The sequence below is a fragment of the Dicentrarchus labrax genome, unplaced genomic scaffold (genome assembly GCF_905237075.1).
Source record: "Dicentrarchus labrax unplaced genomic scaffold, dlabrax2021, whole genome shotgun sequence".
Classification (NCBI taxonomy): Eukaryota; Metazoa; Chordata; class Actinopteri; family Moronidae; genus Dicentrarchus; species Dicentrarchus labrax.
Genome location: NW_026136723.1, coordinates 2153715 through 2177662, shown reverse-complemented (window position 1 = coordinate 2177662; position 23948 = coordinate 2153715). Strand labels below are relative to the sequence as shown.

General features: G+C 41.0%; 1 protein-coding gene across 1 annotated transcript in view; it reads right to left on the bottom strand.

Moving 5' to 3' along the window:
• LOC127357975 (zinc fingers and homeoboxes protein 2) overlaps positions 1-23948 on the bottom strand; it is a 122691-nt gene that overhangs the window by 67028 nt on the left and 31715 nt on the right. The window contains exon 2 of the mRNA XM_051390691.1: positions 18382-18576. The gene's annotated coding sequence lies outside the window, so the exon portion shown is untranslated. The remainder of the gene's footprint in view (positions 1-18381; positions 18577-23948) is intronic.

Sequence of the window (23948 nt, the reverse complement as noted above, 5' to 3'; positions counted from 1 at the left end):
GTCGGCGTAACTTCTTGTCATCTAACATCCTGTTAATTCCTGCGACGGCGTCAAACAAAACTTCCCTTGCCACACACTCACACACACACACACACACACACACACACACACACACACACACACACAGAGGCATTGGTCTCGGACAGAGATGAGCAGAAGACGAGCTAATGCTGCACAGATGTAGGGGTGATCGGAGGCCTTTACTTGCACTGATATTAGCTTGAAGACTGACGTATCTGCTCTGCAGTAAATATCAGATATCAATCAGCGGAGGTTTGATATGATGGAGGATTCCCCCCAAACAGAGTATCTGACTGGATATTAGATTCTTCAGTTGTGTTTTCAGGAAACCGGCTGTCGTCCTGGTAGCCGTTAGCTCGGTCTCCACAACTACAGCCTGGATTAAAACTAAGCAGCCAAAGCCCCAACCCTCCGCCAAGTTAGCATCTGTTCCACCAGCATCTGCAACTGAATGGGTTTTCTCATTTGCTTCTTCAACTGGTCTTTCTGTAAAGCATGAGTCATGTTTCCAGAGGTTTGGCTCCATGTTTTGTCAACAACTGAAGCTCCAATGAGGCTTTGATAATCGCTGATGCTAAATGAATTCATCCAGCAAAACCTATTGGGAGTGTTCACACGTTATTCCGAGAACCCTTTTCCTTGTAGTCAAACCAGAAAACTAATCTGAAATAAAAGTGATCATGTTTCACATTTATAGCAGTTCGTAAGTGAAACTACACACAAACAGGGCATAGCTCCTTTTTAATTAGCGAAACCAACTGTTTTACTCTTAATGTTGATTCTGTTTGGATGCAACAGCTTTGTAGCCAGTTTCTAATTGTTTTGTGGACTAGTTCGCCATATTTTAACCAAGCGGAAGATAGCATAGTTTCCAACACAGATTCTTTAAACTTGGAGGCTGATGTGAACGCTCAGCTGTTCGTAATGTACTCCCTACTATAGGACGTGACTGGGAACAAGACGCACAGAATATTATGTTGTTAAATGTTAACAAACTAAAATAAAAGCAGTTCTCTACGAAACTGTGAGCAGGAAATGTTTGGTAATTCCATTTTATACTGAACGATTGCAATTATTAAGAGATACTTGATAATAAATTTACAGTCGATTAGGACTGCAAAGAAAAATCTATCTACAAAACATCAGAAAATAATGAAAATAAGATGATGAGTGTCAGCAGCACACACACAAATGCCTATTGACCAAAACAATGGCCGACTTTCTGGTTGTCTGTTCAATCACTGCTAATCTTCCCGCTCTGCTGTCACCACAAGGTTGAGCTGAACCCGCCGACCCAGGAGGAAGTGCTTGGAAGATATCAAAGTTTCTGTACATGCACCGCTGCTCTGTTGTAACTCTTCACGCACCCCTAGGGAAGAATTACTTGGAGAGAATCAAGATGTTGTTACAGAGAAAACTGGCTCTGGCCTCTCAGAGAAGATTAACAAGTGTAATGCTGTACAGATGTAGGCTCGGTGCAACTCCCACCCTCTGCACTGCTCTGCACATTTCTCTAGAGGTGTAACATACAAACACTAAGAAATCAACTAGTTTGTACAGAAGTTTGTTCATCAACCAGGCTTAACTACTTCTACTGCTGCTGCTGGTTTACTACATTTCCCAGAGTCCCTTTCATCAAACGTGTGCCTCAACTCTTGGCCTGTGTTGGTTTACTCCCTGCAGCAAATTTCAGTTTGAAAGCCAGATTTTTAAACTCAATAACCTCAGCGTTCATGAAAACCAGATCACAATGGTTTAAATGTTCAACTATTACATACAGGTGTAAAGTTTGGGTGTCCACAAACTATGGCCACATATATTTGGCCATTAAGTTATGTATTTGAAATTCGCAGCCACTAGATGTCGCCCTAGAGCACCAGCATCTCAGACCAAAACAATTGAGCGCTACGGCCCACCAGACTCCATTGACAAAGCCAGTACTTTCACCCCGTAAATAATCCTGAAAAACGCTTCAGACTGGACAGAAGCAATATATCAATAAAACAATACAATTCCAGTCCGGCAATCACCCTCTAAAAGCAGACCTCCCACAGGCGGCCTTCTTTTGCATTATCCTGTTTAAATCAATCTAAAATAAAAACTGTAACAGCGAGCGCATTCATTCTTTTTGCAACAGAAAGCTAAGGCTTCAGTCTTTAACATCATCATGGTGCACGCTCTGGGTGATAAACCAGCTGATCGGCATGGGTGGAGAAGAGCGGAGGAGAGAAAATGAAAGAAAAGTATCTCAAAAACAAAAAACATGCACATAGTTCAATAACATAGTTCAAAGTGTCCAGACATATTCTGATCATGTTTCTATATTTAGAAATATTTTTTTATCGCTATGTTTCTTAAATTTAATGAAAGAATGTCACATTTTTGCATTTTTTATCAATTATTATGCTTTATTGACTTATATAACCTTTAGCTTAGGTTGCACAGATTTAAGGGATATGAAACATTTCAAGCTATTCAACAGACACAAATCACAATAAGCTAAAATACATGAAGGCACTGGTGGACCATTTCTAGAGTTGAAAGTGAAATTATACACAAAACGAGCAACTATGGCGGCAACTTAAGCTAATCCTTAGGAAATAAAAATGCTTGTTTTTGCCACTGACAGGCTGCAATAATATTTTAAATCTTATATATATATATATATATATATATATATATAAACCTTTAAGCACTGTGACTGGGCGATGCTGGAACACACTAGAAAGAAGCACCAGTTCAATGTAATGTTTTATACTGTTATACTGAAATATTTTTCGGCCATCTATTAATCAGATTGTAGTATTGTCTCTACCAGATTGGAGAAACCTTTGAAATATGCAAACGTAAATTTTGCATAAAGGTTCTCAGGCATTCTAAAATCATCTAAAACTGGTAGAATTTGATGTAAATTAGGTGCTTTGTGATCAAATAAAAAGAAAACAATCAGACAAACTGATCAGACAGTCAATGAAAGATTGAGGCACTTGAGACTTTCTGACTCTGTGTTACAGACACATTTGATTCGCACCAAAAGCGCATTGAGGTTCGATACCCAGCCGCATACATCCAAAACATTTGGTTGATTATCCACAGCAAGAATAAATATACGTCAAACTGCTAAAATGGCCCAAACATGTGAAGCACGCTGCCAACAGTTGTGTAACAGTGTTCAGGGTGGATTTCTGCTTCAGGCATACACACAAATTCTTGGTCCAGGTCCGGCTGTTTCTGTTGTTTCGACCCCTGAGGAGGATTTTTGTGGAAAAAATTCATGCAGCACTAATGCAAAATAGACTCTCAGAAATCAAGCTCACAAAGGGGGGAATCAACAAGCATAATATTGTACAGATGGAGCCACGGTCCAAGTCCCACTTGTCTGTGCTCTCTACAGTGATATTGTTTCGTGCTCCGAGAGGAAAACCAAGCGAGCAAGAGAAGGGTCGGCTTCAGTGTCGACCCAAACAAGCTCCAATCTTCACATGATTATACAACAGGAAAAAAATACATATAACACTGCTTTGAAAAAGGTGTTGAACTGGCATCAAGAGGAAAGCATCATTCTCACAAACAACAGATACAAAAGAAAAATCAAGTAAAGCTGCTATGGCTGCTCTGCCGTTTCTGTCTCTTTCTCTCTGTTACACCACCTCGGTCAGCGGGGAATTGTTTGGAAAATCCTGCAGTACAAATGGATTGTTGGAGCATTCAGTTTAAATCAGAGTCTCTCTGCTCCTCCCATCCTCTTTCTCCCATCCTTGACCTCCTCAACCCTTCTCTGTCCTCATTACCTGTCTCCAGTCTCTCAGTGGGACATCTCAGGTTTCAGAGAGCCAAATTTAACCGTTCTAAAAAAGACCTTTTTGGAAAATGCTTGGAGTCGAAATACAGTGACAGAGAAGCAGAACGAATTGTCCATGCAGATCATAGCACGCCTGTACAGTTTGTTCTATAAACTGAGGGGAATGTCATTAGTTTTGCAGGTATTGTCATAAACCGAATGCCTGACCGGACGATGGAACTAGATCGGGTATTCATCCTCTGGGGACCATGAATGTCCGTATGAGATCATGAGATATTTCAGTCTGGTCCAAAGTGGTGGGCCAACCATAAAACTGACACTGCCATCTGTAGAGCCACGTAAACCTGCTGGCACTGCCGACCGCCATGCAAAGACTCATACAAGACACACAACAACATGATATGGTGACGATGAAAAAGGTTCAAGTACATACAAATATCCTGAGGTTCGGTAGGGACAGCCTCGCAACATAAGTCACAGACAGAAGCACGTAGTTGTTTTCTACACCTGAGCCCAACTCACGATTTGATACATTTCACGATAAGATTTTCTCATGAGATTGAAAGTAAATTATGACTTTTAAAGATTCCTTTATTTCTTATTTCATCCATGTTTTTGAGCCTTCATACAGCTACTGATGCACGAATCGTAGGACGTCAAACAAGCAAAGTTATAGGTTCAGTGTTTTGTAATGTCTATTGTAAACCTGCACTGTGTTTCACTTCAGCCTGGTCGCTCTGGGACACTTTCCTTTCTTAAAAAACATGACGTGATGTTACGTCACATGAGGTATTGTGACAGCCCTATCTTGTTATATATTGTTACATTCGTCACAGGCAAGCTCCCAATTCTCTACGATGGACATTTAAAAAGCTGAAGCCAAGTGTAAATCCACCGTGGTTTGACAGTTTGATCTGAGTTTGGTGCGTTGAGCTGGACGGACTCACTGAGAATGAGCTGTCAATCACAAGGTAGCCCCGCCCTAAAGCATACCCTGCTTTATGGTCTGTTTTACTCTAAATGGGACCATCAGTTACTAAATGAACATCATGCTGTATGGAAGAAGACTGAAACTAGAGACTGAGACCAGAAACTCATCAGGAAACGGTTTACTGAACTCATACATCAACTGAGAAGTCGGGTCTTTGTCATTACAGTAAATACAATCTGATTTATTTCGCAATGGAGTCGCCCCTGCTGGCCAATAGAAAGAATGCAGGTTTAAGACACAGATATACACTGTAAATGGATGTCGTGCTAGTACAGTGGCAACAGGGAAATATAACTGCCCTATCAGAGGTGAGTAGGTAAATTATGTCCTAACACTGTATGATGAGTTCAGGTTGAATGAATTAATGATAAAGAGACATTGAGTTTGGGGACAAACAGGGAACATATTGTTCCACTACGAGCCTCCAGAGCAGCTTGGTGTTCTGATGACGGTGGTGGAGAGCGTTGTCTAACCAAAATGTCCCACAGGTGTTCAGTTGGGTTGAGATCTGACTGTAAAGACATCATTTTCACACTCATTAAACCATTCATTGATACCCCGTATGGAACCATCTGCATTTTGCTTGTTTCTTCAATCATTTATTCATGGCTTTTCCTTTAATTTGACACCCATCTATTCTGGAGATATTTCTGCTATCTCCTGCTGTTGTTAAGAAACCATAAACAGGCAGAATATGAAAAAAAAAAAGAGACCAGGAAATTAAATATTTGGGGACATAAAGCCCATCTGTGTTCAGTAAAGCAGACAGGAAGCAGATTGTGCTAACAACTCTGTTCTGGATTAATCAAAGTGGACATAAAGAGGAAAGAAGCCTCCAATAACACGGTGAAAAACAACATCTCTAAAGACCATATTAAAATGGCTGTGTTCATTTAAAATTGAGACAGTAAAGTATATAAAGTACCTGTAGGTATTGTCTAAATGCCTCCCTGCTGCTGCAGCTTCCCTCTGAGAAAGCAGAAACGCTGCAGCTCGATCTGCAGTGCAAATGCAGGTTGGGGAATCCTCCATAATGTTTACCGAGTTTACCGACTTGGCTGACGGCTGTGTTTTCTTATCCTCTAACAGAGAGGGTGATTTGACTGATGCTCGTAACAGATTGCATCACAGCAGGAGACGAACTAAAACGGTTTACGCACCGCGGCTCTCCCTAAACTGTCTAACAGTGGCAGCGCTCCACCTTGTAAATTTGGAATAGTAATTTTAGAAATTTCCCAGCAGTCTATCTCCAATTGGCCTTCACTGGGAGTACTGTTTGATATCAGTGAAGTATCGCAGCGTACCACCTCTGAACAGCAGAAATATGATCTCAGCTCTGTGAAACCCAACACTCTCACTACACTTTTGAGGAAAACACCTGAGCCACATTAAAATCAGTTTTTATTCATAACCCAGTTACCACACCAAGGTTCCTTTTCCTCACTCTCTCAATGTTGTTAACACCTTAACATATCTTCATGTTTCTCCAGTACGTGCGCTGCTGTGACATGTGACCCACGCTGACACCGCTAACACGAAGGCGTTTCTGTAAACACGAAAATATCATAAAACATGACAAAATGTTCCAATTCTTTTGGTGTTATATCAGCATAGAGCCAAGTTGAAATCGCACAATATCACATCCTTTTTTTATAATTACTATCACTACAGGTAAACTTTGATTTTCTTACTATAATTTCTCTGAATATTGTCCTTTCACTGTGCAGCTGGACCAAAAAGTCGCCTTTCATTTGGTTGCTGGAGCTTTATGCAGCACTGAGAGGAAGACTGGAGGCTTTACTCCGACTTAAAGAGCACTTCCTCTTCCTCTTCCTCTGCGTGTTATTCAAGTTGAAAAAATAATAATTTTGTGCCCCTAATGGCCGATGGGTTTAAGGCGCTGAACATTAATTAATAGCAACCTCCACATGTTTGGTTGAGTCCAGCTTTGCATGAGACTGTGGGAGACCCTGAGCTCCTTCAGCGACACACTGCTGCAGTTTGTTGTCTCTGTAGCATCAGCCAACACTTATATGTACATTGTTAAGATTATATTATACCTATTGTATATTTATAGCCTGTATTAACTTTAAATTTTTTATCCTGTTAAATTATATTTATGTCTACACTGTTCCACTACCACCTGCTGTGATCTGTGCAATGTTCCATATCAACATCTGCATATAAAAAGCTGTATATAGCGCACATATTATTCTTATTTAGATATTTTCTATTTCTTTATATTTTTATTTAAAGTGTTTTCTTCTAATCTACTGTGTTGTGTTGTATCTGGAGCTGCTGTAGCAAGAGAATTTGGGTGTGGGATCAATAAAGTCTTATTTTGTTTTATCTTTGGACCGTACTCTGACTAAATGAAAGTAAAAATAACCAAAAACAAACCAAAATATCTATCAAAAATTATAAACATTCTCTTTTGGGGCGCATCTATGGCCTGTGGGTTGAGGCGTCGACCACGGACCATAATGTCTCCTGTTTGAGTCCAGCTTTGGTTGGACTAACTGTCTGGTTAAATGGTTCATCAAGGAACTTAAACGTGATTATAAGGTTAATGCATTAAAAGCTTCATTCAAGATTTTACATCTAGGCAACTTTTAGTCCCGTTAATGGATTTAACAAGATCCTACATTTCCTATAATGCAACTCAATGGCATCTTTTGTGCGACAGGTCCATGTGCTGCAAACTCCACACCCATAGTTTATATGCAGACTTTCTGTCACAGACTTTAAGTCTACAATAACAAATGATTTACTACCATTATTATGCAAAGCACAAAAAAATTTATAGGAATCCAGCAAATAGCAGCTTTCTTTAACTTCACTGCGTCTCCACAACTTCTGAAACCAGCATTCTCGAAAAGTCACTACCAAACTTCTTTCCCCCACTTTCTGAAATTATCTGCCAATTTCAACCAATTTTAAACCAAATTTCAGCCACAGTCTCGAGTGATTTCAGACAAATGTGCCTAAAACCTGAACACTTTGTTGATCATTAGCAGAAGGGCTGAACGTGGGTCATTTGAGTGCATTCGTCTGCCGCAATCAGCTTGTTTCCCTTCTCCATTTTGAACACGACAAACCACATTTTCTTCAGTTTCTTCCAACTGTAATTGGATTAGTTACCTTTAAAATCTCCATTTCTGCTGTCACTTAAGCCCTTAAAAACATGGAAAATCTGCACCTTTCTAACCCCCCCACCCCCCAAAAAAATAATCAATTTGAGAATGTTTTTTTTATTTTTGAGGAATATCTCTTGAGTGGCACTTAGCAAAATTGAACAAATGCGTGGGCGGGTGATTTGGGGGGGTGGGAGGGGGCTGTGAGGCGGATCTACCTTCCAGACTAAAACAGTCCAACACTCATTACTCTGAAAAACACTTGACTTCATCATGGCCTCAATTATGTGGTGCTGGATAAACTCCAGTGTTACTGAGCTGCTTTCGCCAAGCGGAGGGGGGGTCGGTGTTAAAAATCCAAAAACTGTCTTCTGGAAGCGGAGTGCTTTACTGCAGCTTAAATTCTGACCTCCTTATCTTTTATGGACGGGGTTCCTGAGTGTGTTTACTCCCGGGAGAGTCCCACAAGGAGCCACTGTAAACCTTCAGAGAATTCAAGTTGATTAAAGTTTGAAAACCGGCAGATTTTTTAGATCGGGGGAGTCTTAAATCTAAAAAACAAAAACAACAAACTGAGGAGAAATAGATTCATGATGTTGAGGAGAAGGTTCACAAATCTCTATGAAGAGTTAATTACCTCAAACATTCTAACATATTTGATTCAAGTACAAGTAACTCAAGAATTTATTGTTAAGGTAACTTGGGTAAATTAAGTTAATTGTACCAATTTCATTCACTTAACCGAGCTTAAAACTAGTAAGTATATTACACTAATGCAGCATTTCTCCAAACCTATTTAAAATGTGTTATTTATTTGAATAAAGTAAGACAATATATAATGCATCTTCATCATACAAAGGTTACCACTTATATTGAATTTACTCCGTTTTCTTCCACTAAAGCAAAATTTGACATTACCTGTCAAAAGAGCTGACGTATGATAAAAACTATTTACAATTAATGGATTATCAAAATGGGAGCCAATTCATTTTGGGGCTCTGGGGCTTACATTTTTGTTATGATATAAAGTCAACTTAAATAAAACAAGTCAATGAAACAAACTAATTAAAATACTGCACAAAGTGCAGTGAAATCAACAGTTATTACTTCAACAGTTCACTCTTGAGTTGGGTTTAATTAATGTGAATAAGTGATTATGATGTTTTCTAACTGGAGTGCTAAAGAAAGTGTTTTTCTGCTTCTTAACTTATTTAATTTTATTTATTGTACCTTTATTTCTCAACAGGAAGTCCCATTAAGATCAAGAATCTTTCAACAATGTTGCTAAGGAGCCACTTTTTCATTTATCCCACAAGAAGAAAAAGGAAGAGGGAGAAAACTAGATTATTTCTTATTTCTGTAAACAGATAATATCATTGCCTACTTAGGCTTAATAAATATTACAGGCCTCTGGGTGATGGGTTATGAAGTATTTAGTGAATACTTTATACCCCATCATCCAGAGACTAACTTTAATGAAGCACAGCACAAAACTCTGGCACTAAGAAACCAATAACACTTTCACAAAGTTCAACCAACTCAGTCCACAGTCTTTATAGAGGTGTGATAATGAATCGCCCTTTACTGCATTGACCCTTACTCATAATCATGTTTAGTTTCCTTATGAAAGACTGCATACTTTATGAGTTTCAGTCCAACAGACTTGTGTTTGTACAGAGTTGTGGGTAACGACGGAGGCACAAACAAACTGAAAGTGATAATTGATGCACCACATTTAATTTGATGGCACACTGCATCAGATTTGAAATGCCAACACCATAGCACCATCAATACTCAGGGGAAAAAAAGTTTCTATTCATATGTAGGCAGGCACAAGTTTGAATTCTTTGGATATTCCGCATTCATTTTCTAAACATTTCTATTGGATTAGTCTATAACAGCGGTCGCCAACCTGGGGGGCGTTTTTGTAAATATACAGGTCGACATCTCAGCTTTTTGTTCAGTTCTGTGCAATATAATGCAATAAGTTATTTTAACTTGAAATGGATTACATCGAAATACACAAGCTAAATATTTAGTCAAGTTAAAAATATTATTGATTAAGCAGCTTTTACTAATAATTTTAAGTGACACCAACTTAGTTTTGTAAGTAACAGGAACATTCCTAATTAAGTACTTTTTACTGGGTATTTTGTTTTCACAGTACAAATAAAAATGACAAAATTAAATCAGTGTCACTTAAAATTACTAAAGCTAAATGTTTTTTTTACTTACAAAATTGAGTTTGTATTACTTAAAATGATGTATTCACAGAGCCTTCGCTCTCAGTACGCAGTGAAGACAACCAAAGGTGGTCAAGTTTAAGGGAGAACAGAACAACGAATTTGTCAAGAAAGAAGCCTGTTAAGAATGTATGACTGTTAAACATAAAAATTATATATATATATATATTTTTTTTTTTTTTTTTTATTTTTATACATATTATATTATACAGATTGTTGTATAAAAAGTTACTAAAAATATCAGAAAAAGCTGAAATAATCTGCTCAAAATTCCTTCAATTTAAGAAACTTCCTGCAGTTATTGTGTTCACTGTTTGTGTTCACTGTACATTTTATTGGCTGTTCTCTACTGTGGTTGTCATGCACTAAATATAATATGAGATATACAAAAAAGATGTCACTTTGTCAGTTTACTCAGTGATAGAAAAGGGTCCCTTATGGAAAAAGGTTGGGGACCACTGGTCTATAAATAAGGCAGGAAGGCAACTGTTCTTGTGAATTTATTTATCTATGTATTTGTTTAGTATCATTAATATTAATAATGTATTTCTTCAATAAACCTTACCTTTTTTACTCGTTTTAGCAGGTACTGCAGCTGCAGAAAGAACAGCTTTTAGTCACTTGGTCCTCATTTGATGCTTCAAAATTAAAACAAGGTCGGAGCGAAAGGCAGGGCAAGGCAGCTCGACATGCCTCATGATGCTTTTTGTGCACAATTGGCCATTGAAAACAACAGGGGAGCTTCAAAGTGTGCACGTCAGGCACTTTCAGTGCATTTGAGCCTTGAGTTTCAGCGGTACTGAGGCTGCTGGAGACCAAACGGTAATAAAAACTCTATTAGATCTTTGAGATATTTGTATATAATCGTATTTACACCTTAAAGTGTTAATGTGGAGGCAACACCTGTGAGAGAGTTCACATCTGAAGCCGTATGTGTTGAGGAGTGTTACATTTTAATTACAATAGTTAATAATTACTCTAATAAAGAGTCAAAATACCAACTTTAAAGAGGAGCTGAATTATCACTCTGTAGTAAGGATCTATACGCACGTTTAATGTGCTGAAATTCACTCAGATTGTGTTAATTTGTGTAGAAATTCAGGATCTGGACACAACTTTGCAATGGAAGGAATTTTGGATTAAATATTTCTCAACTGAGAACACCCACAACATTTCGCAGCAGAGGGAAAAGAAACAGACGACCTAAAAGTAAAAAACTTAACGCCCGAGACCTCAGAAGAAGAGCTGCAATCACACACAACCACCAAGCAAAACAAGTGAATCACTACGAGTGAAATGTCTCCGGCTGCAACCGGCCACCGCAGCCGCTCGCTCCGGTGCAGGTGTGTTGGTGGTGCACCAAAAAAATAAATAAATAAAAAACCCAAAGGACTCGAGTGTTGTGGTGTGAAGTTCAGCAGCAGCGAGGTTTCATACAACAGCTCAGCGAGAGCCGAGCAGCGAGCAGCAATCTGCCCGGCCACACTGACTGCCCACACACACACCTCCTCCACAGGTGTGTGTGTGTGTGTGGATTTTTAGGGTGAGTCATTCTCTCCCACGTAGTCGATACCTCCACCAGCGGTTGTGGAGATCCCATCAGCCCCCGTACAGTACCGCTCCTCACACTCCCACCGCTGGTTCAGTTCCCCGCTCGCTTCCTGCCGCCGCTCAGATTTAAGACTAAAGCAGCAGCATTTGGAGGTAGCAGATGGCGATTTTATTAACAACAACATGATCAGAGAGCAACACAACGTTAGGGCATCACACTAATCGTGCTGTCTTTGTTTTTCACAATTAATAACGACCTACCAGCAATATTCAGAAATTCAGATCTGTTGTAGCTGAAATGTTGATGTGATGTGCAATTAAATATTTTGATTCTTCGCATAATTAAGACTCATAATCTCATTCACAATAGGTATTAAAATAGCTGCAAGCCAGAACTGTGCAGCCATAAATACAGTGATATATCTCAGTGGTGATAAAGCCTCAAATCTGCAAAAACTAAGCTTTCCAGGAAAGGAGAAAACAACCTTATCTTCTCTTAATACCCATTCATTTTTTTAGATGGTACAGTTGCTTTTTAATCAGGTTTCAAAGGCCTGAGGGTCATGAAACTCACTCAGCATGAAAACAACCGAGGAACTCTCCGTGCAAGTACGAAGAGGACAAAAACCCACCGAATTATCAGGTGCAGAGTTGTTTCTGCAACCCCAGCAATCCGCCATTTGGTGGATGCTTTCATTCGCTGGTGCTTCATAGCACCTTCGATGCAAATATTTTTAGCTGGGATGACCCATGTGCAAACTGCACCCATCACCTTGGCAGTGTTAGCATGGCGCTCCACCCCTTGAGCTTCACAGAGCCCATTCAATAAAGCAGAAGGGCTGTGAAAATAAACCTTCCCGAGCACCCAGTGGGGCTGGCAGCGGCCTGCAGGCTGGCTGGAGCCCAGGAAAACGCTGAAAAAGCTGACTGGACAGCAGCCAAACGCTGGTACATTTTGGCTTTGGATGGTCAGGTTTTCTGCGCTAGCGAGCCCCTTAGACTGGTGACTGTGATTTGGTGCTGGTGCTGCAGTGGAAAGATCTTATATGCAGGCGAGAAATGGTAAAAGTTACTGATGGGTTCAGAGACGCACACAAGCAAAATGAATATGATATTTTCAACATTGTTTGGTTTTAGGAAGCACTACACACATTTTAGATTCCAACAAATCTAAAGTCATGTAACTCCGGAGCTGTGGCATGAGTTAGTATTCAATTATTCCAGATAGGTTCTAATGTTATCCAAACAACTTGTTTTAAAGGGTTTACAGAGAATCACACTATCAGTGCAGAGCAGCAAGAACTGTACAAGTAAACAGAGAAGCTACTATGAGGCAAACCACATCCAAATTCAACACTGATACAAAAATGTCATCATCCAATGGCATAAAGCAGCAATTTCCATTACATAGGGTTCTCAAAGTGGCATTAAGTCCCTCATTCACTCCGTAATGGATGAGGAGGAGGACAGAGGGTGCCCACATTTCTAGGCGTGTTGACACTGTTGTAAAGTTTGGGCGGTGCAGAAAGTATAAATAGAGCTTTACTCGAGAGGGACTCGAGATGTTTTGGCTTCACTTTTGGAGAGCTGTCACGTCGCCCATCTTTATACATGTCTCTGGTTCCTGCTTGTTTTTCCTGCGAGCGACTATTTGGTGAATAGTTATCACTGACTGGGCGTAGAGTAATCTGAACAGCACCGTTGGTATTCGTAGCTAGTAGAAGCCAGAGGGCAGAAGAATGTGAAAATAGCATCTGTGTCGTCAGCCTGACGTTGCTGGGGGGACACTTTGAAAGGCTGGAGTTGCTCATTGCCATATTTGTGAGTTATTTGGAGCCATAAAATCCTAATTTGGACAAGCGATGAATGGAGCTGAGGAAGGGACGAGCAAAAGGCTTAAATCCTTGTAGATCTTGAGGATTCATCTGAGATACATCGTTAAGTTACATCCTTGACAGTTTTTCAAATCACCACCATTCTCAAAATCCCCAGAAGACAAATTAGTTTTCAAGACCCAAACTTGTAGAAAAAACACGTTTCTTTTCATATTTTATTGTATTTTGAGACAAATGTTCAGACTTCCTGTGCAGCAAAGGGTACAAACATGCTGGCTAAATGCTGGATACAATTTAATAAATAAGTAACATTTTATTAAATGAATAGACACAAGGAATAAAGAGTTCACAAACCAATCATCAATACTGAGGCAACGATGGCACCTTAAATAAGAAGATACGTCTTATTCAGTGATTTCTCTCTAAACACATTAAACATGTCAGTATGTAATTATTTAAAACATTATAAAAGAGTGAACTATGTAGTACTGAATTGTGGAGTTAAACCGTTAGACTCAGGACTTTTTTGGGGTGGGGCTTAAAGTATGGCGGGATGACGCACAGCAACGATACCAGTATAATCCATGTCAATGGTTCTCCCGCTCGTTCTTCAGTTATTACAACTGTTTCTGTTTAATTTTTAGCCACAGCATGCTAGCTAAAGCACGCCTTCAACATCCTGCAAATGCATCTTCCCTGGATGTTATAGCACGTTACTAGAGAGGTGAGGACCACCACTAACACTCCCCTCTGCAGTGATCATTTTACACCAACTTTTATCGGAGACAGCTGGGATTCACCGACCGTCTCCCTGATGGGGTCACTGGAAAGAACAGGTGAGCTGTGGCGTCAGAAACTACGAACAGTAGTGGCTGGTTTTCACTGTTCTCAAGTAAGAACTTCCTCTAAAGACGGTTGACTGACGCTGTATTGATCTCGTGCTCGTGTCTTTGCTGTGGTGGACACAACGTGCTTGGCAGTCAAGCGGATTTCTATTTTCTGCATTTTCCTAATGAACTCGTCCTGTAAAGACGTTTCTCATGAACTCATCTGAAGTCAGATTTACATGTCAGACTTTACTGAATGAATCTAGTGTCAATCGTCAGCGAGCTATTTTGGGGTCAGCTGACTGATACAAATACCCTGGACCTCCCTGCCGGCTCCAGATGTGGTTACCAAAACTTTTAACACAAACTGACTGACTGCCTCGACTGAAACAAGCTTTGTTGAAAAGTTCCCCCGAATGTGTGCTCTCCCAAATCACACAATCGTCTAACGTAGCAGCAGCCTCTGTGGCAGCTCGGACTACAAAGGCGGTTTAGTTCGGTGCCGCGGGGGCACCGGAGGCTGTGGACGCTGCCATGTTTAAACTGTTACTGCATGAACCTGCTGAACTGAGCATGTTGGTTCCAGCTCAGGAGGGATCGACACTGTTTTCCAACACACACACACACACACACACACACTCACTCTCTACCTGATTCAAAAACCATCTCGGACTCTCTTCTTTCCGTCTGGCTCAGACTGTATATACAGTTTGAAGTACGTGTCTCTTCCATTAGTCCTCTTTCTGCTGCTCTTTTCTTTTCCTCAAGTATCAAATCCCCTTCTCTCTTCTCTTAACTCTGCTTCTCATTTTGTTCTTCCTGCTGTTGGATCATTTGATACTTTGCTCTCAAATGTGATTTTTCCTCTTGCTCTCCCTCAAACCTGCTCTTCCTCACTCCATCTACACTTTTTTTTAAAATCTACAAAAGCCAATCTGCAGAAAACTGGACCTGTGTTTTGAATTTTGGGAATGAAATGTCACATCTCTCAAAGTGTCTCTCTGACTTTTTCCCGGAGCCACTTTCTATACAAAAGGGTGTCTCTGCCTTCATCCCAAAACCTCTCAGTCTTCGAGGTGTGACTCTCTCACCCTCTTCTCTCGACAATGGCGCTCCTCTTTCTCGTACTCGTCTTCACCACCAGCCTTTACGGCACGATTTCAGCCTGAAACCCCAATTCAGCATTTTAAGGAAGTTGTTTCTTTAGATGAAACTGAACAGGAAAATGTAATTGTTAAGTGATGCAGAACTGTGTCAGGGTTCCCACTCTTTTTAAGCTCAAAATTCTGATTATATTTAAGAATAATTGTTTCTAGAAGTGCTGTTTGTGCAAGTCCGTTCTGCTCCACGTCTCGTAAACTACGACTGAATTACTCTGAAGCGTCTACCAACGGTCGAGTTTCACAGCCAGGTCTACCCAGGTCTGACTGAGGGGCTAAAATATAAGATCATTTCCAGGATATTTGGCCATTTTAATCAATTTCTAGGTGGTTTCATGACTGGAAAACTAGACTCTGACTTTCAAGGTTTTCCAGAGGGGTCTGTGGTGTGTTTGATAATGCAGGGAGGAGGAGAAAAACAGCCGTATTCAAAGTGACAAAATAAGACTTTACACTGAGTGGATCTCAAGGCCTTGAATTTAGCCAAATTGTGTTTTTCAGCCTCTTTCCCCCACTTTCTGAGGGACTGAAGGACGCTGAGGGGACAAAAGAGCCCAAAGACGCGAGGCTGGGTTTGATTTCACTTTTAAGTTTCCTCTTCCTGATGGACGAGAAGTGATTGTACCCGACACCAGTGTATAATTTCGGTAAAAACAGGGCAAACACCTGTGGAGGGACAGGCGGCGAAGACGAGATGATGCTCTCTGTTTCGTTCTTTTAACCACACACGGTGCTTTCTGACTTTTTTTATGCGCACGTATTGAATGTGAATTTCTTTAATCATGTACATCAAGGATCACAGTGTGAGATTTTATCTACGTAAATATGAGCTGATGCGAAGATTTCCCCTCATTTCTCTTCCTCTCCTCCTCCGCTGAGGATCTGGTTCTCTGTTTCTCCTCGTGGATTTTCTCCTCTGAGCCGTCTGATCAGATCCTGCTCTGACTGACTCATCGCTCTGAACAAATCTCTGGGATTTACACCAGCTTGCTTTACAGTCGGCACTCTTTACTACAAAATGTGGAGACTTTCTTTCTGACAGTTTGTTTCTCGTACTGGGTGACACGATACACATACAAATATCAAAGAAAGAAGGAGAGATAACCTGAAGAAATTCTAAATTTAAAGTTAGACCAGTGATGTGCTTTCACACTGAGCTTTTGGATGTTCTCCTGGTTACATTTTGACATGTAATTTCAGTCTAGCAACACCTCATCTCCCTCTGTGTTTATTAAAGCTGTTCGGGTCACGTTGGAGTTTTGAGGGTCTGCAAAGTGTTTGTTTCACAGGCGATCTCTGACTAGCTGGATAATTAATGCAGGCGCAGGATTCATGGTTCATTTCTGACGTTTGTGGCTAAAAATATGTAAAAGTTGCAAAAAACTCACTGCACTGCAGTTAAGTATTATTTAACTTTATTCAACTATGAGAAAGAGGATGATAGGAGCTGAAGCAGCACTAACATGTCATAAAACAGAATAACATCCCCATCAGAAAACCCAAAGAGACGTCTTCAAATCAACCAAACAGATCACAATGATATGAAACAGAGAAAAGCAGCAAATCCTCACATTTGATAATAAAGGATTGTGGTCTACAGGTACCTGTGGAGCATGAGTATGTGGATCAGGTTCACACATTAATGACCGCCTTTTAGATTTAAGAGACAAATCCTTAACTTTAACAACTGTTTTCCTCATTTCCAAAGCTTTTTCTAAACACTTAAAGCCCCACAGAATCTCAGAGGAGGATCACAAACATGGACTGTGTATTGAAAGAGGACGTATGTAGTCTCTCTGACGTCCGCCACAGGTTTCCGAAGCTCCGAAGTCTGGTGACTGAAAACAGCTGCCTGTGACGGCACCCACCTGTCAATCGATGTGGCGACGCCCTTAATTATGCACAACTTTAAGCCTTAATATAATTCAAACGGGTGAGTTATATAAAAATGGACCTCCTGCTGTCATGAATGTGTTTTTTTGAACCAGGCTGTAAACATGTTTATTTCTGCTGTAAAGTTGGGCATTTTAATATGGAGCCTTATGGAGCCAGCCTCTAGTGGCCGTTACAGGAACTGCAGTTTTTGTTACTTCAGTGTTAAAGCAGCCAGTTTGCTAACGCTCATTCATACATATATAAAACACACTTTTACACTACAGCAATAGAACCAGCTCACTAGAAAAAGCAACTGTAGATCTTTCACTGCAGATGAAAATGAAATCTGGGTTGTTTGGGATAAAGAAGAAGAGCTGCTGCAACAAGAGGAGGCTCACCTGCCCACTGGCTACGGCCCAACACACCTGCGACAGCTCAGCAACGTCACATGACCAGTTATTTATTTATTTCTTGGATTGAGGACCACAAGTGTCACATCATCCCGCAGGGTCGCCATTAAACCAGTCGACTGCCATAATAGCATTTAGCTGTGTTTCGACAGGAGTCCAGCAACCCCTCAGCCCACCATGTCGGAGCTTTTGTACAATAGTTTTTCTGTGGTTAAAGCAGGGAGATTTAAGGTTGTATAACAGGACTTAAAGTGCTTTTTCCACCACGACGAAAGCCAGAACACGGCAGCATTCGTTACATTATCCTGTGACACTACAGCTAGCACGCTACAGGCTAATGTAGCGCCTCGAGCATCTACACCAGCTCCGGAGAATACACGATAATACGGTAATGCTGCTTGTTTACGTCAATAAAAGCCCTAAACTGACCATCAAACAGGAGGCGCTGCACTTTTCAAAATAAAAGCACATTGCTCATATGAAACACAACAAGTCTGTCTCCCCCCCCCAAAAAAAGGTTGAAGCTACTCACTGCACTTCCTCAGAGGGGAGGGGCTTCACATGAGGGGGGGAGAGGGGAGTCTTTCTGAGGCTCCACCTCCTCCTCCAATCACCGTGTGCGTCCTCCTCGTTCTCTCTCTCTCTCTCTCTCTCCCTCTCGTCCCTCTCTCTCTCTCTTCTGGATGATCCTCAGGCCGGCGGCACTCTGGGTAATCTCCTGTGGAATCTGAAAGCAGAGAGATTGTGTGAGAGAGAGAGAGAGAGAGAGAGAGAGAGAGAGAGAGAAGACAAATCAAAGGCAAATCAGACCTCCTGTACGTGTGTGTAGGCGTGACTGTGTGTGTGTGTGTGTGTGTGTAGAGAGATGGATGCAGGCAGTGGAGGTGTTGATGACGGTGTGTGTGTGTGTGTGTGTGTGTGTGTGTGTGTGTGAGGAGGGGGTGTTAGCAGGTGTGTTTGATTGCGTAAATGAAGGAGTGGTGGAAACCAGTATGGGCCTTAAAAACTGCACCACTACAACTTAGCCAAAAAAAGAGGCAGTGGTTACCGTGGCAACATGTGCCAAAACGGAGAAGGGAGGAAGCGACAAAAAGAGAGAGAGGGGGGGGGACTGTGTGAGCAAGAGAGAGAGAGAGAGAGAGAGAGAGAGACAATAAGAGAGTGAGACGACTCGTCGCTGCCGTCGGACATCGTCTTCACATCAAGCGTTTCAACTTTGACCTCGTTTGTCGATGATCTCTCAACGAGACGACGGCTCCTGAGTCCAAAGTCACTCCCTTATTGCACTGAATTAACCTCCGCCACTTCTTTGTGACTGTCCATATCCGGTGTGCAGCACATCAGTCAGTGTCCAGTCTTCACTTGCCTGGTGTCAGAAAGTCAGTTTATACTTGAACCCTTAGACAGGTTGTTTTATGTGTTAGTTATAAACCAACAACGCCTCAACAGACCAACATCCTCTAACGCCACCGGGCTACACTCCTGTTTCCAGGATCACTGAAATGCTCGCTTGCACGTCAGGTCATAAACTTTGTCTTTACCCACCGCCGTTTTCGCTCACTCCTTAACTGCTTCCATTATCAGCTTTGGGAAACCCGATGTGATACGATGCATTATATTATCTTCTAATGTTAAGATTCTCCAGCTGAGGTTACAGCTCATTCTCAGTGACGCACCAAACTGCTGATCAGATATGGATCCAGATTCTGTTGTTGACTATTTCTCTCCTCAGATCTGTTCACACACACATTGTACTGTTTATCTGGAATACAAGACGGTGTGTGTGACCAGACGAGCTGTCATTGTTTCCTGCTACGGACGAGTCGAACCTGTCCATCCAATGAGAGCAGCTCAACCTCACCTCCGCTGGCTCCGACAAACTGTCGTGGCGACGACTGTAACGCCGAACTCGAGGCTTCAAAACCCAACAAACCGATGGGAGACGTCACACTGGGTTCACACTCGATTCTTAACTACACACATTGTTTCCAGAGCTGATGACGAGGAAGAATCTGACGAGTGAGCCATCTCTCTTCCTTCTCGTCTCTGCAACCGACTGCGTGCGACGTGGGAGAGCTGAGAAAGTTTCAACTGAGCAGAAACCAACTTAAACCAGAACAACATCATCAGGTTCAGGACCAGATCCAGTGCAGACAACAAAACCACAGCAGCTTGTGTGTTATTGATGTATGAGACAGTTTGAATAACACATACTGGAAGGGAGCTCCAGCTAATGAACCACCTCATTGTTCACCAGTTAGGAGCCACGGCAGAGAAAAACTGGCCAATCAGAGCGGAGGACGTGGCACCAAAAAGAAAAATGAGAATTCAGAAACGCTTTTTGAACACCTGGAAACTGTGTGTGTGTGTGTGTGTGTGTGTGTGTGTGTGTGTGTGTGAGACCTGTTGTACCAGATGTGTTTCTCTCATCAAAGCAAATCATCATCATGAAACAGTGAGTGTCTGTCGTGACATGCTATGTCTATGTGTGTGTGTGTGTGTGTGTGTGTGTGTGTGTGTGTGGGTGTGTAATTGCACACAGCTGAATCATGTGTCCTTGGGTGTGTGTTTGAGTGTGACACCTCTGTACACACACTATGCATTATTTTACTGCTGCGCTCGGGTTTCACTGACTCCAATTAATTCTCAACTTTAACCTTAACTTAAGGCAATGTCTCACTTTAGAGGACACACACACACACACACACACACACACACACACACACACACACACACACACACACACAAAGCGCAGTCAACCTTCAGAACGAGCTGAATTCAGCGTTTTGGTTTTATTTTTTTGCTGTGTGGATCAATGCTCTCAACCATTATTCATCTAATGAAAAAAAAACATTAAAAAGTCAAGGGTTTTATTTTGAAAGGTCCACACTGTAAATCTGCTGTTAGCGTAAAATCTTCCTGCCAGCATCTGTTTCTTTCTTCATGTTTGGTTTTGAAGTACAACAGAGAAAAATGTGAAATCAATATTGTGTTCTCAAGACTAAATACCGGTTGATGAAAGTCAGTTCAGTAAAAAATTAAGTTAAATAAATTAAATAAATGTGTTATTAAAATAAATTCATCAGCCGAACATGTGGACCTGTTTCAGTCAGATGCTGTATGATCACCAACAGTAAAGAATAAAGTTAACTGCATCATATTAAGAGATTAACAGATTCATTTACTTATAAAAAGCATGTCTGTCCCCACATATTGGTCTATTTTTAAAATCTTTTAGCCTAAAATCCCAGCAGACAGCAGACTGCAGACTGTTGGGGTTAAATTGAATCCACCAGCAAAGATTTCAATTCCAATTTTAATTCTTTCAGCAAAGAGTTTATGATTCACCAAATCTCTCAGTCTGATCTTGATTTAATCTGAAACCAGTTCTTCCAAAAGTCCCAATGTCCGCTGTGAAAAAGGCTTTTATTTTAATCAGTCAGTAATAATCTTAAAGGGACAGCTCACCCCCAAATCAGCTCTTTTTGGACAGTAAAGGTTGCCGACCCCTGGTCGAGATGGATAAACAGCTCTACACGTTGGAGGGAAATATGTTGTTTTAATTTGGGGGTGAATTGTCCCTTTAAACCCTACGGAAGCGTATTGCATTCACTTGAAAAAAAACAATTTTAGTCATTTATTTTTTTGTTTGTTTATTTGAATAATTTTTTCTGTTTTTTGGAGTAATTTCTTTCTGAAATATCGAGATACTTCAAACTCCCGCGAGAACCTCCAACCTGCAAGTGTCTCCCATGGACCTATAGTGACTCCTGCCTGCACATACATGCCCCATCTTCAACTATCTACTGTCCTCAGGTTCCTGCGTAGAGTCAACAAACTAATGATAATACCATCTACATGACTTAAAGACAGGACTATCTCCCAGTGTCTTAAACCCAGATCAAAGTAAAACTTGATTGAACTAAACAAGCCGGTTATGTTTGTTTCCGTTAAATCGAGCTCTCAATAAAGGAATGAACAAGTCTATTGTTTCAAATGCTCTCTAAACTCAGAAAAAATAAATATTCAGCTTCCGTAAAACCCACACTCACAGTAAGGCACCAGTTTAAACGTCCTGCACTGAGGGACATTCGGTTTACAGGCAGTAGTCATGTGAACAATAAAAACAACAACGCAATAATTGCACATAATTCACCTCATCACTGCTGATGATCAAACCATTTCAAAAAGGAAGCGGTGACGAAAGTGAGGGGAAATCCCCCGTCACTTTCACCACAGGAAACAGGCCCAATTACACTCGTTCCTCCATCCAGCTCAACCTCCTCTCAGCTGAGGAGAGCAGCAGCCTGAGAAGAGCCCACATGCAGGATGGTAAACCGGCTAGACCTGTACGCTGTGCGCTACGTGGGGTAAATATATTGATTCGTGCCCAGAAAGGCACGCCCCCATACGAGGTTGAGGCTGAATCGTTCTGCCAGTCAGTCAACCTCGGACTGTCACGGGTCAAATGTGGTAACCACAATGAAACTATTTTTAAGCTGGCAGGCGTTCAGCACCTGTAGTTCGACGTCAATGCTGCGTATTAAAACTATTTATTGAACTCACTTTAACTTTTATTATTTTATTTGTGCTGTTTTCTGTCATTTATTGTGTTAAAATGTATTTATTGTTTAAATATTATTAATAATAATATTATATAATATTAGAAATGATGGGGATAAAACATCCTCTGCTGTGATGGATAAAATGTATCTTCAGGATATGAAACACTTTTCAGTGTGTGTGGATGATATTTTAAAACAGGATTCAGACCAGAACTCATTATCACCTCATAAATCCAACCAATCAAAAGCAGCTTTTACAGAAGCTCTCACTCGTGTAAACACAGGCGAGGTGAAACAAAAAGAAGAGAAACGCCTTCGATGTGTTTTCAAAATGACACCGCTTCACATCTCGAACCGATGCATCACGCAGGAAGTTTATTTATGTAGGTGATCAACATCTAAACACTCTGAAGCTCCTTTAAGAGGGAACCACCAGCAGTGTTTTCCCCAGGATGTGATGAGTGTGTGTTGTGTGTGTGTGTGTGTGTGTGTGTGTGTGTGTGTGTGTGTGTGAGTGGATGAGATCATCAGAGGATTGCAGCACAGCAGGGGGAGAGACACAGAGAGACAGTGGGAGAGAGAGAGAGAGAGAGAGAGAGAGAGAGAGAGAGAGAGAACAACAGGTCTTTTCCAGAGAGTCTGGATCCCCCCTCAGGACTGACCTCATCCTCCATCCATCACAAACCTGATACTAACCAGCTCTGCTCTGTGTGTGTGTGTGTGTGTGTGTGTGTGTGTGTGTGTGTGTGTGTGTACAGTACTCTCAGCCTCACACTGCTCTGTAGCCCAGAGGTGATCATCACTACACAACTATTACAGATAAAAATCAACAGTCCAACGCTGCGTTCACACAAAAAGTGGTTGTTAGCTCATAAATCTGTAGCCCTGTGTGTGTGTGTGTGTGTGTGAGTGGACAGGTGTATACCGTGATTCTTATTCTACAGGTATATATATATATATATATATATATATAAATATAAAATATAAATATAAAAAGGATTCAGGAACTGAAATCCTGGAAGCTGCCAAACTCAACACGAGGAAGTCTTTCGTTTCTTTTTCAAAAGTTTTTCTCGAGTCTATTTTTACTTGTTGAAACGTGCCAGGAATTATTTGGAGACGTACAGTATAAATATGTTTTCGGAGGTGAATGGGATTGAGTATGCTAGACCCGGTCTCTCTCCTGTCTTTACTCCCTCTCTACTGTCAATGAAGTCAAATACCCAACCTAAGGGTCGCCAAAGACTCATGGGGGGGCTGCGAGGGCTTTCTCTTGTTTTTAAGGTTGTTTGGGTTCATTGGGCAGTTTATCAGCTGTTCTCTGCTCATATTGTTATACATTAAATATAATATGAAATATCCATACAATAAGTCACACTGGCAGTTGACTCATTAATGATTCCCTGAAGGAAAAAGGTTGGGAAGCACTGAAATAATCCACAGAGCTCACGGTGAACCATTTTCTTTGGAACTACAGTGCTTTTGGTGAACCGAGCCTTTAGATCTGAACCAGGTTTTGGATCCTGAAGGAGCA